The sequence below is a fragment of the Lathyrus oleraceus genome, chromosome 3 (genome assembly GCF_024323335.1).
Source record: "Lathyrus oleraceus cultivar Zhongwan6 chromosome 3, CAAS_Psat_ZW6_1.0, whole genome shotgun sequence".
Taxonomy (NCBI): Eukaryota; Viridiplantae; Streptophyta; class Magnoliopsida; order Fabales; family Fabaceae; genus Lathyrus; species Lathyrus oleraceus.
Window position 1 is genome coordinate 166,126,265 of NC_066581.1, and position 12,944 is coordinate 166,139,208.

At 38.3% G+C, this 12,944-nt stretch overlaps 1 pseudogene; it reads right to left on the reverse strand.

The window, feature by feature from the left end:
- Window positions 1-497: 497 nt before the first annotated feature.
- On the reverse strand, window positions 498-597 carry LOC127133781 (uncharacterized; annotated as a pseudogene).
- Window positions 598-12,944: the final 12,347 nt, after the last annotated feature.

Below are 12,944 nucleotides of genomic sequence, written 5' to 3' on the forward strand. Positions count from 1 at the left end.
TATCGAACTATATCTCCGAGTCTTACGACGAATTCGGGAATATCGTGCTGAAAACAATCTCCCTCCTATAAACCTTCCAGATTTCAAAAACATTTTTCCTTCTTTAACCGAGATGGCAGAACCAGCTCGTGCTCTTAGAGATTACGCCGCTCCATCGCAAGATGAACCACATTCAAGTATTGCTCCGCCCGCAATCGAAGCAAACAACTTTGAACTTAAACCTTCGTTGTTGCAGGCTGTGCAACAGAACCAATTCTCTGGAAATCTTACCGAAGATCCAAACCTTCATTTATCCGTATTTGTTCAATATGCTGATACTGTTAAAGCTAATGGTGTCACTTCAGAGGCGATTCGACTTCGTCTTTTTCCTTTCTCATTAAGAGATAGCGCTAGAAGATGGCTTCAATCTCTTCCTTCCAACTCAGTCACCACATGGAACGAGTTGAAGAAAGTTTTTCTTGCCCGATATTTTCCACCAAGCAAAACAGCTATGTTAAGAGCCCAGATAAACGGATTTAAACAGAAAGACAACGAGTCTCTTTTCGAAGCATGGGAAAGATACAAAGACATGATGAGACTTTGCCCACACCATGGTTTGGAAGACTGGTTAGTAATTCACACATTTTATAATGGTCTCTTATACAATACAAGGTTAACAATAGACGCCGCTGCAGGTGGTGCATTAATGAACAAACCTTACGCTGATGCTTACCAGCTTATCGAGAGCATGGCCCAAAACCACTATCAGTGGGGAACCGAACGAACGAATGTGGAAAAACCTCAACCGAAAACTGGCATGTACGAGATAAGTAACCTTGATCACGTCAATGCAAAAGTGGATGCTTTGGTCCAGAAAATTGAAAGTTTAAACGTATCGCCTCCAGCAGCCGTGGTTGCTATAACTCAGAATTGCGAGGTCTGTGGAATCCAAGGCCACACTCCTGCGGAATGTCAACTCTTGACTGGAATCCAAACAGAGCAAGTAAACTATGCTCAAGGAAGCCCCTATTCGAATACCTATAACCCAAATTGGAAGAACCATCCAAACTTCTCATATAAGAGTAATAATGCTTTATACGCACCTGGACAGTCTCCAAATCAAGCCCCATCTATATCTCCAGGATATCAGAAACCGAATCCTAACAATAATACCCCTAGAAAATCCAACTTGGAAATCATGATGGAAAACTTTATAGCTTCCCAACAACAAACCAATAAAGATTTCTTAAACCAGAACATACACACTGGCGAACAACTAAAACAACTAGCAAGCAAAGTAGATGCCCTGGCTACCCATAACAAAATGCTAGAAACGCAAATATCTCAAGTAGCTCAACAACAAGCACCTACTGCTGCACCAACTGGTACATTCCCTGGACAGCCCCAACCCAATCCGAGAAGCCAAGCTCATGCAATTATATTGAGAAGTGGAACGGAAGTGGAAGGACCGTCTGACCCAAGGATAGAAAACCAAAACCCTAAGAAATCTACTGAGGAAAGTGAACCTAAGGAAAAGGAAGAGAGTAATAAGGAAACCCTAGAAAAGAAGGAACCTTATGTACCTCCACCACCTTACAAACCACCTATACCTTACCCTCAAAGGCTTGTTAAAACCAAAGATGTAGGCCAATTTAGAAAATTTGTTGATCTCCTTAAACAATTAAACGTTACAATTCCGTTTACCGAAGCTATCACGCAGATGCCCTCATATGCTAAATTCTTAAAAGAAATTCTTTCTAATAAGAGGAAACTTGAGGATAGCGAAACCGTTACACTCCTTGCCGAATGTAGCGCTATAATCCAAAACATGCCCCCTAAACTCAAGGATCCGGGTAGTTTCTCTATACCCTGTCACATAGGAAAATTTGTCATCGACAAAGCCTTATGCGATTTAGGAGCCGGAATTAGCGTTATGCCTTTATCCATATGTAAGAAACTGGAAATGGGAGAATTAAGACCGACCAAAATGTCTGTGCAATTAGCAGATCGTTCCATCAAATATCCTGTAGGAATCCTTGAAAACGTTCCCGTACGCATAGGTCAGTTTTACATTCCCACTGACTTCACAATTATGGACATTAGAGAAGATGATACGACACCTATTATACTAGGAAGACCATTCTTAGCAACTGCCGGTGCAATCATAGACGTAAAACGAGGACGACTCACCTTCGAAGTAGGTGAAGAGAAAATTGAATTCATTCTTTCCCAATTCTTGAAAGCACCTGCAATAGAGATACATGTTACTTCATGGATATCATCGATGAATGCATAAAAGAAGCAGAGTCAGGAGAAGACAAATCATCAGACTATCTTTTAGAGGACAAATCTAAACAATGCCTAGCAATAACACCGGATCCTACGCAGTGTCTTAACAAACCAACCCCTGATTTGAAAACACTTCCCAAAAATCTGAGATATGAATTCCTAGACTTAGAACTTGAACGACCTGTGATAGTTAATGCAGATCTAGGAAGACTCGAAACAGAAAAACTCCTACATATCTTAAGAAAATATCCAACCGCACTAGGATACCACATCACCGATCTCAAAGGAATAAGCCCTTCTATTTGTATGCACCGCATCATGTTAGAAGAAGACTGTAAAACCTCTAGGGAACACCAGAGAAGACTAAATCCGATCCTAAGTGAGGTAGTAAAGAAAGAAATAACCAAGTTATTAGAAGCAGGTATTATATATCCTATATCTGATAGCAAATGGGTTAGTCCTGTACACGTTGTACCAAAGAAAGGAGGCATAACCGTTATTGAAAACGAAAAAGGAGAAACTATAACTAAACGAATCGAATCGGGATGGAGAATGTGCATTGATTATAGGAAACTAAACAAAGCAACCCGAAAAGATCATTTCCCTTTACCATTCATTGACCAATGTTAGAACGATTAGCTAAACATTCACATTTCTGTTATTTAGACGGTTATTCAGGCTTCTTTCAAATACCAATTCACCCTGATGACCAAGAAAAGACAACATTCACATGCCCTTTTGGTACCTTCGCTTATAGACGAATGCCGTTTGGTCTGTGTAATGCCCCTGCAACTTTTCAAAGATGCATGATGGCAATATTCGCCGACTTTCTCGAAAACATCATGGAAGTATTTATGGATGACTTTTCTGTATACGGACAAAGTTTCGAAGAATGCCTTGAAAACCTGGAAAGAGTTCTGGAACGATGTGTAAAAGTAAACTTAGTACTTAATTGGGAAAGTGCCACTTTATGGTACAAGAAGGCATTGTTTTAGGACACATCATCTCGAACAGAGGAATTGAAGTAGACAAAGCCAAAATAGAGGTAATCGAAAATCTTCAACCCCCAAGAACTGTGAGAGAAGTACGAAGCTTTTTAGGACACGCCGGTTTTTACCGACGATTCATCAAAGACTTCTCTAAGATAACTAAACCCTTAACCGGACTGTTGATGAAAGATGCTGAATTCATATTCGACGATAACTGTTTAAAAGCATTTCAAACTCTTAAACAAGCATTGATCTCCGCACCCATTATGCAGACACCAGACTGGAATGAACCATTCGAAATAATGTGCGATGCCAGTGATTATGCTGTAGGTGCTGTTTTAGGACAAAGAAAGGATAAAAAGCTTCGCGTTATATATTACGCTAGCAGAACCCTGGATGAAGCACAGATGAATTATGCCACAACCGAGAAAGAACTCCTAGCAGTGGTATTTGCGCTAGATAAATTTCGTTCTTACCTGGTAGGAGCCAAAATAATAGTTTACACTGATCACGCTGCTATCAGGTACCTTTTACAACAAAAAAGGATGCTAAACCTAGACTCCTAAGATGGATCTTGTTACTGCAAGAATTCGACTTAGAAATCAAGGACAAGAAAGGAACTGAAAACGTAGTAGCAGACCATCTCTCTAGACTTGAGAACCTTGAACCAGAAAGAACATCCATTAATGATGATTTCTCGTATGATAAACTCATAGCTACTTTGGAAGAGAACAACTCCGACATGCAAGTAGAAACCACCTTAGCTATATCTGTCATACCATGGTACGCTGATCTAGTCAATTATTTAGCTGCCAGAATAGTTCCACCTACTTTATCTTACCAACAGAAGAAACGATTCTTCCACGACATAAAACACTATTACTGGGATGATCCCTTACTTTTCAAAAGAGGCCCCGATGGTATTTTCCGTCGATGTATACCCGAAGAAGAGGTAGAAAATATAATCCAACACTGTCACTCTGCGCCTTATGGCGGACACACAAGTACATCCAAGACCTGCTCTAAAATCCTACAAGCTGGCTTTTATTGGCCAACTATATGGAAGGACGTACATGCGGCTATTAAGGAGTGTGACAGATGTCAACGCACGGGAAACATATCTAGACGTGACGAGATGCCACAAAAGGTATTTTGGAAGTAGAGATTTTTGACGTGTGGGGGATAGACTTCATGGGACCCTTTCCATCCTCTTTCGGTAACAAATACATACTCGTGGCAGTTGACTACGTATCAAAATGGATCGAAGCTATAGCTTCTCCAACAAATGACACCCGAGTAGTAACTAGACTCTTTAAAAATATAATATTTCCGAGATTTGGCATCCCAAGAATAGTAGTCAGTGATGGTGGATCACACTTTATATCCAAGGTACTCGAAAAACTACTACTTAAATATGGAGTGAGACATAGGATAGCAACACCTTACCACCCTCAAACCAGTGGACAAGTGGAAGTATCTAATAGAGAAATCAAGCAAATACTAGAAAAAACGGTCGCCACTTCAAGGAAAGATTGGTCATTGAAATTACCAGAAGCTTTATGGGCATACCGAACTGCTTATAAAACTCCCATAGGGACGACCCCATTTAAGCTCATTTATGGAAAATCCTGTCACCTCCCGGTAGAATTAGAACATAAAGCCTATTGGGCTATTAGAAATTTAAATTTGAATTATAAAGCCGCCGGTGAAAAGAGAATCCTTGACATAAACGAATTAGAGGAACTCAGAAGAGACGCCTATGAAAATGCCAAAATCTATAAAGAAAGAACAAAACAATGGCATGACAAGCGTATATCAAGGAAAATCTTCAAGCAAGGCGACGCAGTACTTTTATTTAACTCTAGACTAAAGTTATTCCCGGGAAAACTACGATCCAGATGGTCAGGACCTTTTCATATCACTAAAATCTTTCCCAGTGGAGCAGTAGAAATAAAAGGACAATCTACAGAACCGTTCACCGTAAACGGGCAACGTCTGAAACATTATCACTATGCGGAAACCAACGAGGATTCGCAGATTCTACACTTAGACGAAACGCCCCCAGGACTCATAGACTATATTTAACAGTTTCTTTGTCGAGCTTGCGACATTTAAACAAAGCGCTTAGTGGGAGACAACCCACAAATTAATTTGTTATTTTATTATTCTATTATTACTATCAATTCCCTATTTTTCTCTTAATTATTCCTTTTAATTTCTATTTAGTATTCATTATTGATTTATTCAAAAAAAAAAATATATATAATATATATATATATATATATATATATATATATATATATATTAATAATAATAATTCTTTCTTCTTTCGGCATTTGGCCAAATCCTGACTTAAACTCATGTTTCTTTTCTCTAGCTAACACTAACCAGATGGGACATTCTGATCGTATGGGTATCAAGTTCAGAGGAATGGCTCAGAAACGAAAGTTTGAAGAACTAGCCGCTAGAGAGATGCTACCTAGTTTATATGCTGATGATTGGGCTATGACTGCCCTTGGACTGAGACAGAGTGTCCTGTTTTTGCTGAATCAGATAGGATGGGAGACCTCCCCTATCCTGAGACATTTCACCACCTACCGGAGACTCACACTAGAATTCCTTAGTTCATTAATCTATCTACCTAGCCATGGAAAAGGAATTAGCAGAGGTTTTATCCAGTTCAGAATGTTCAATATGGAGTACCAATTTAATATTAGAGACTTCACGAACCTTTTGGGTTTTCCTACCTCCTTTGATACATTCACTGTAAGCCAGGAAGAACTTTTTGAATATAGAGAGCTTGAACATTTTTGGGGTAAGCTGACTGGAAATGATAAGCCCGAGGAACATGAGTTTCTCTCTGGAAACATACATAACCCGGCTTTTCGCTATTTCCATAAGATCCTGACCCACACTTTATTTGGGAAGAAGCCAAATAGTACTTCAGTTTCACGTGATGAACTCTTCATCATATTTTGTGCTTCCCAGAACCGTCCAGTAAACGGTGCTACTTTTATGTTAGCTAATTTGGACCACCTTATCCAGGATGAGCGAGCACCCATTAGAATAGGCGGTTTGATCACTATGATAGGTAATGCTATTGGATTACGTCAGCCTATGCTTGACCTTAGCCCTTTTGTGGCATTACTACTATGAGTATACCTTTCCTCTTCAACACTATGTTTATAGCAAACATAGGGTCTGATGAGTTCGAGCTTATTATTGATAACCAGATTCTCTGCCTATTCACCATGCCCGATCCTAGAACTAGTGTTCACAATCAAAGGAACTGGCTCTATAATCTGAATGAAACCCCAACTCCTGCTGGATCCACTGAATCCATCCAGGATTATGAGATTTGTGATGACTATGAGCACTATGTTGACCATATCTCTCTTGCTGAATCTGACCCTCAGACACCTTCCGGCTACTATGATATTGATCCTCCTCCTCAGCCTGTCCTGACCGAAGAATCAGCCATGCCTGATCTCCGATATCATATGCCAGGAACAGATATTAAAACCGTCATTGAAGCCTTGATGTCAGAACAAGACGCCCTCAGGGAAGATTTCCACAGCTTGAGACTTGAAATCCTAGAATACATGAGCAGCACGGCAAGTCAGTTACGTATGTTACGGCATCATGTTAACTCTTTTGCTCCTCCGGCCAGAGATCCGAAGATAGATGGAATTTAGTTATTTTTCTTTCTAAGTTATTTAGTTTTAGGCTAGATTTTTCATTAATGTTATTTGAATTCATGTTTATTTCTATTTCATTTCATTGTTTTCTTTCACTGTAATACATTATGATCATTTTTATTGAAGCTGTTTAGTTAATTTTATTATGCAATGGCTATTATGCTCTACTGATGTTACCTATTATTATTATACAAAGCAAGTAAGCGTGCACAATACATTAAAACTGCAGACTAAAAATGATCATAAGCAAAATGAAACATTAAAATACGCTACCAAAGTAATTCTGTGAAGCGCTACTGAAGCCTTGCCAAAAAGGACTGTGTGACGAGCGTCACACACTCCATGACGAACGGCACGCAAAACGCCTGTTACGAACGTCACAGCCTTGTGACGAGCGTAACGCCCCTCAGACATGTGAACGTTAGGGAGCCGTTGGAGACGAACGTTACACTTTAATTTTTACCTTCCCCATTCATTTTTTCGTTTACCACACTTAATTACTCTTCAACCACTTTTTCTTTCTACCTTCCAATCCTTCTCCTATAAATACCTACCAAAACTTCCTTCATTCACCACAAACAATTCTCTCATATCAAATACATTTCTTTTTCTTTCCAAATCATCCCTTCAAAAATTCATCACAATGGCGGGAAATCAAAATTTCGGAAATATCATCTTCCGATCCGGAGATGACAACTATCAGCAAGAGCAATTCGAGCGCTTCCAGCAGCGAGGCGTCGCTTCCACCAGGTACCCCGATTTAACTTGTTTACAACAATTAGGCTTACTCCAAGGTATCTGTAAGACCCCAATTTTGGGCCCTAAGATCCCTCATGGCCCATATCATATCATATCATGGCCTCAAGGATCATTGCATGCCTTTGCTTCCCTCCTAGTGGGTAGATTGCCTTGTAGGTTTGTTTCTTGATCACCAAGCATACTTTGCATTTGTATATCTTTGCTTTCATGTGTTTATCATTCAAAAAGTACAAAAATATTGTCAGTCTAACCTTGTTGCTTGCAGTTGAAGCAATCATCAGCAATTAGGTCAAAGTCAGTCATTGATCAGTCAAAGCAGTGGATGGTGGCCATTCTTGCAGAATTTGGGCACCATGATCAATAATCAAAGGTTCATACATCTTGGGACATCATTTGAAGTCAAGTTCTCAAAGAATTAGGGTTTGGAATTCATCAGAAATGCATCAGTCATCCAAAACCCTAGAAAAGTCAACAGAAAGTCAAACTTGGTCAACTGAGGATTTAATCAGGATTTGATGGATAGAATTGGTCTGAAGGAGTTCATTCATGCTTGTATAAGCCTCATCTATCATGTTCAACCTCATCATGGAAGAAAATCAAGTCAAATCAGAAATTTTCCAGAAATAGAAAGTGGACCTGTAATTTCAACTGCCAAAAATGGAAACTTCTTGATCCTCAACTTGCATCATGATACAAGCTTCAAATGAATTTTTGCCCAACATGAAAGTTGAAGATCTTGTCTTCCCATTTTCAAAAAGTCCAAGAACTCTCAAATCCCATGTGTGGTTGTCAAGATATGATCAAATCATTTTCACCAATTTTTGAACTTCAACAAGCCATATCTCTCAAACCATAAGGCCAAATTTGGTGGGGTTTTTTCCTACACACCACATTTTTCATCCTCTTTCCAAAAATATAAATTTCACTCATCAAAACCCTACCAATCAAAATGGCATTTTTGGACCTTTTTCATTTAGATTCAAAGTTTGACCAAACTTTGACTTTTTGATTCTTTGACTTTTTCTTGATTTGGCCAATTGGGAAATGTTCCATATATCATTTGTGACTTGCCTCAAGCTTAAAATCATAACCATACCACCATTACACCATCATTTTGACCAAAATGCAAAAACTTGAAAATTGGCAATTGGCTCCAAATAAATGAAAGCAAGTACAGCAGTCAAAAGCAAACAACAAAACAGCATTTTGCATAGTCTGTACAGCCTGTGCCCAGCCCACTCGACCACAAACACACCTCCTTTTCACTTGTGGACACAATTAGCAAAATTGCCAATTTGAATCATTACGCATAAACCAGCTTACCAATTGATTAAAGGAGCTTAAACAGACTACATAAAGCCTTGCCTCTGCTGATTGCAACCCTAGCTTGACAGCCACACGACCAAAAATACTCTCATTCCCTCATTGTGCATTTTGGCAAAACAATATTTTCTGCAGAAACCATTCAAAGAAATCAAAGAACCCTTGCATCCTTCATCATCCAAACATCATTTGGAGCCTTGTTACAGCCTCCTTCACCAGCTGGGATTTCATCTTGGAGCTCTGTTTTCTCAAAGCATCAGCCATGGCATTTGTGAGCTCGAGCTGAATTTGAACTGGTTAAGTCAATTTCCTTCAAGTCTTCATCACTACCAACCATCATTGACAACTGTTTGAGCTTAAATCATCAATACACCACTGTTTCACATTTTCTTCAAAAACAAGTAAGTGAATCGACTTCCATTATATGCCATGCTATGATATGTTCATGAAAGATCATCTTATGTTGATTCTGAGGAAGTAAAGTTTGCTTGAAATGGTGTTCTCTTGATGGAGAAATCTGCTTTTCTTTTTTTGTTACAAATGAACTTTTGGTCGATTTGCATTGCTGGAGTTGATTTAATGAATTTGGACATTATATTCTTGTTGTTTGATGCTTGATGATACTGATGATATGCTTGTTTAAACTTTCTGGTTTTGTTGAAATTTCATGATGAATATGAACTTGATGCTGTTGTTTTCAAACCTTAAACTCATGCCTAGAAATCTTTCATGTTTGTATTGGTTTTGTTGTGTATAACATGTTTGCATTGAAGAGCATTACTACTGCCATGCTAATTAAATCCTGCTGCAGTTTAGAAAACCCTCATGAATTGCATTTGAAGGCTGTTGTTTGGTTGCTGTTTGAATGATGATGATGGTTGTATGCTGTTGTTTCTCAAATCATAGAACCATGCTGTTTATGTACTGTTGTGTGATTTGCTTGTTTCGATTGTTGTTCGATGATTAAGATCATGAGATGATGATGTTGTTGTGTGAGACTTGGTCTAGTTTCGTTCATGATGCTGATTGCTTGAATATGCTTGCTGCTGTTTTGCTATCTTAATATGCCTAGATTTTCATGCTTATGTTGTGTGGTTTGGTTGAATCATTTTTGTTTGATGTGGCTGAACATGATACCAATGCCCTGCTGTTGTGACTGTATGATAGAAACTGGTTTATTTGATGTACGTTTGGCATGCTGTTAATAAACCATGAATATGATGATGATATCATACTGCTGTTTTGCAAAACTTCCTTGTCCAGATTTTCACATGAGTAATGTATACTTGGTTATTGGTTGATGTTGCTTGTCGTTCATTAAGGCCATGACATTGTGTGTTTTGTGCTTGAAACGTGTTTAATGTTGATGAACCATAAACATGAAACTGATGTTGATAATACCATGCTGTTGTCTGTTTGTTTGGTCGAATGATGTTGATGTTCATGATGCCCAGCTGCATAAACCCTTAAGAAACCCTGCTGCTGTTAAACCTCAACTGTCCAGTAATTTTTTTCTTGCTGTTGGTCTGTTGGTGCATGAGTCGTGCTCATGTGATTTGTCAATGCTATGCTGTTGTGATGGTTGTTCGAAATTTGTTTCATGTTGATGCTTGCATGAAGAACATGAATGTGTGCTGTTGTTTTGAACCTCATGAACATGTCCAGAAATCCACCTTGATTCATGTTATGTTTATTTGTATTGAATGCTGTTGTTTATTTCGTTTGGTTACAAGATGATGAATGTTACTGCTATGCTGTTGAACTTTGTTATTTTCCAGCTAAAACAGAAATTCCACTTGGTTTGTTGGGTTTTGTCATATGATGTTTGTATGATATCCACTATGCCAATGCCATGATTAGTTTGTTGCTGTCCATTTGATGTTATTTTGATCGATTACATGAGGGACATGCTGTTTTGCAATGGCTGTTTGATCTATTCCATTTGAAAGTTGTTGTTTGAATGTTGAACATTGATGTTGAATGCTTGCCATACTGTTAGAAACCCTAAGGGTTTATGTGAAAACCAGAAAATTTGAACCTTTGGCTGTGCACTGTTCCATTGGCTGAGAACCAATAGGAACATTTCGTTCCCCCCCATCAAAACGCAGAGTTTTAATTAGTGAACTCCGAATTACAAGACTGCCACTGCGTTGACCATGTTGACCCCATTTGCCATGCCTTTTGTTCATATTGCATCCATTATTTCACTCAACTTAAACAATTCTTTTTTAATTCAATTTTCATCCAAAAATTATGAAATTTTTTCCATCATGATCACAATTGAGTCTAGTATTTTATGGTGAATTTTAATTAATTTTCCATGTTCGGGATTTTAAATGATAAATGATTTTCCAACATGTGTGCATAAATGATACATTGTGCCATTTCAATTGTGAAATACTCATGTTATATCCAATGCCTTTGAAATTTTTTGTGGTGAAACTAGACACATTGACCTTCATTTCCATATAAAGTTTGTGCATTTATCATTTGTGGATTGAGAGTTATGATTTTTTGAAGTTATGTGTTACATTTGTTGCTATATGAATGATCATGTATTTTCCCAATTTTTGTTCACATGCTTCCTCTTATCCAAATCACTTCAAATTTTGCATGAATCACATATCACATGTCTAGTTTGTGTATGAATTTTCTTGGAATTAATCTTGCTGTTTTCCATTTGATTGAGAATTTTCCTCCATATGTGGTCATTTGTTGACTTTTTGTGCTATGCCTTGCCAAATCTTTTGTGAAATTCTCAAATCTTATTGTATGACCATGAAATTTCACATGTGATAACTAGACATCTCAAGCTTTCCATTGGTGTTAATCTCATTCATTTCTCTTCTGTTTTCAAATTGATATGATTTTTTGAAGTTGACCCATGCTTGTTGACTTTCACCATGCTTACTTAAATTTGATTTGACTTCATGATTTTACTTGAGTGCCTTCCTCTCATCCAAATGCTATGAAATTTTACATGTATACCATGCTAGATGTTAGGATTGAGTGTGATTTATTTCATGATTTTTGAAAATGTTTGAGTTGACTTTTGAATGAAGTCTTTGCTGTTGACTTTTGTATGCTTCTCTTGCCATGCTTTGCATCCCTTTGCACATGAAATGACATTGATGCATGATTTTATTACGAATCCAATTGAGGATGCTTCTTGAATGTTTAAACTTGGTTTGGGTTGACTTTTTCTTGCTGCCTTGACTTTTTCTTCCATCTTTGACCCTAGGCTAGTCCTAGTGGTCTTCTAAGCTTATGTTGAGTTCATCTGTTTCAGGTTGAGCACCAATGCCCCAAAGACCTTTCAATTTTGATTGAGTTGGTTTGTTTATCATGTGCTAACATTTGTTTTGTAGGTGACTCATATGCTTGAGTCTTTGTGCCTTGCACAATTGGTCCCTCTGTGGTTGACTATTGGTTCATTTCCTTTTGATTTTGACTGTTGACTTGTTTGCTAATAAGTTTGACTTTTTCAGGTACTTTAGTTGCCTAAGTTCTTTGAACTTGCTTGCTTTGCTATTTAGCATTTGCTTTGAGGTATAAATACTTCTTCTTCATGTAGTCTGGAGACCCGGTCTGTTATTTGACCGGGCAAACTGTCTGAAGCCCTCCTTAAGAGGCAATGCCTGTGTTTGTTTATATTTGTCCTAAGCAGGAAAAGTCCTTCAAGTAAGGCAATTGGTGGAAGGTAGGGATAAGCAATCTATCCCCCACTATTCAGTGTGTCCTCTCTTTGCTCCCATTACATGGTTGCAGCATTGAGATAAATACCCAAGATCTAATCGAGTCAATAATGTGGAGAGAGTTCCTACTTTCTGAACTCCCACACTTTCTTTGATGCTCTCCCTGATCAGGGATAGAAGCAATGAGGCGCACCCCTCATCTCCTTTTCATC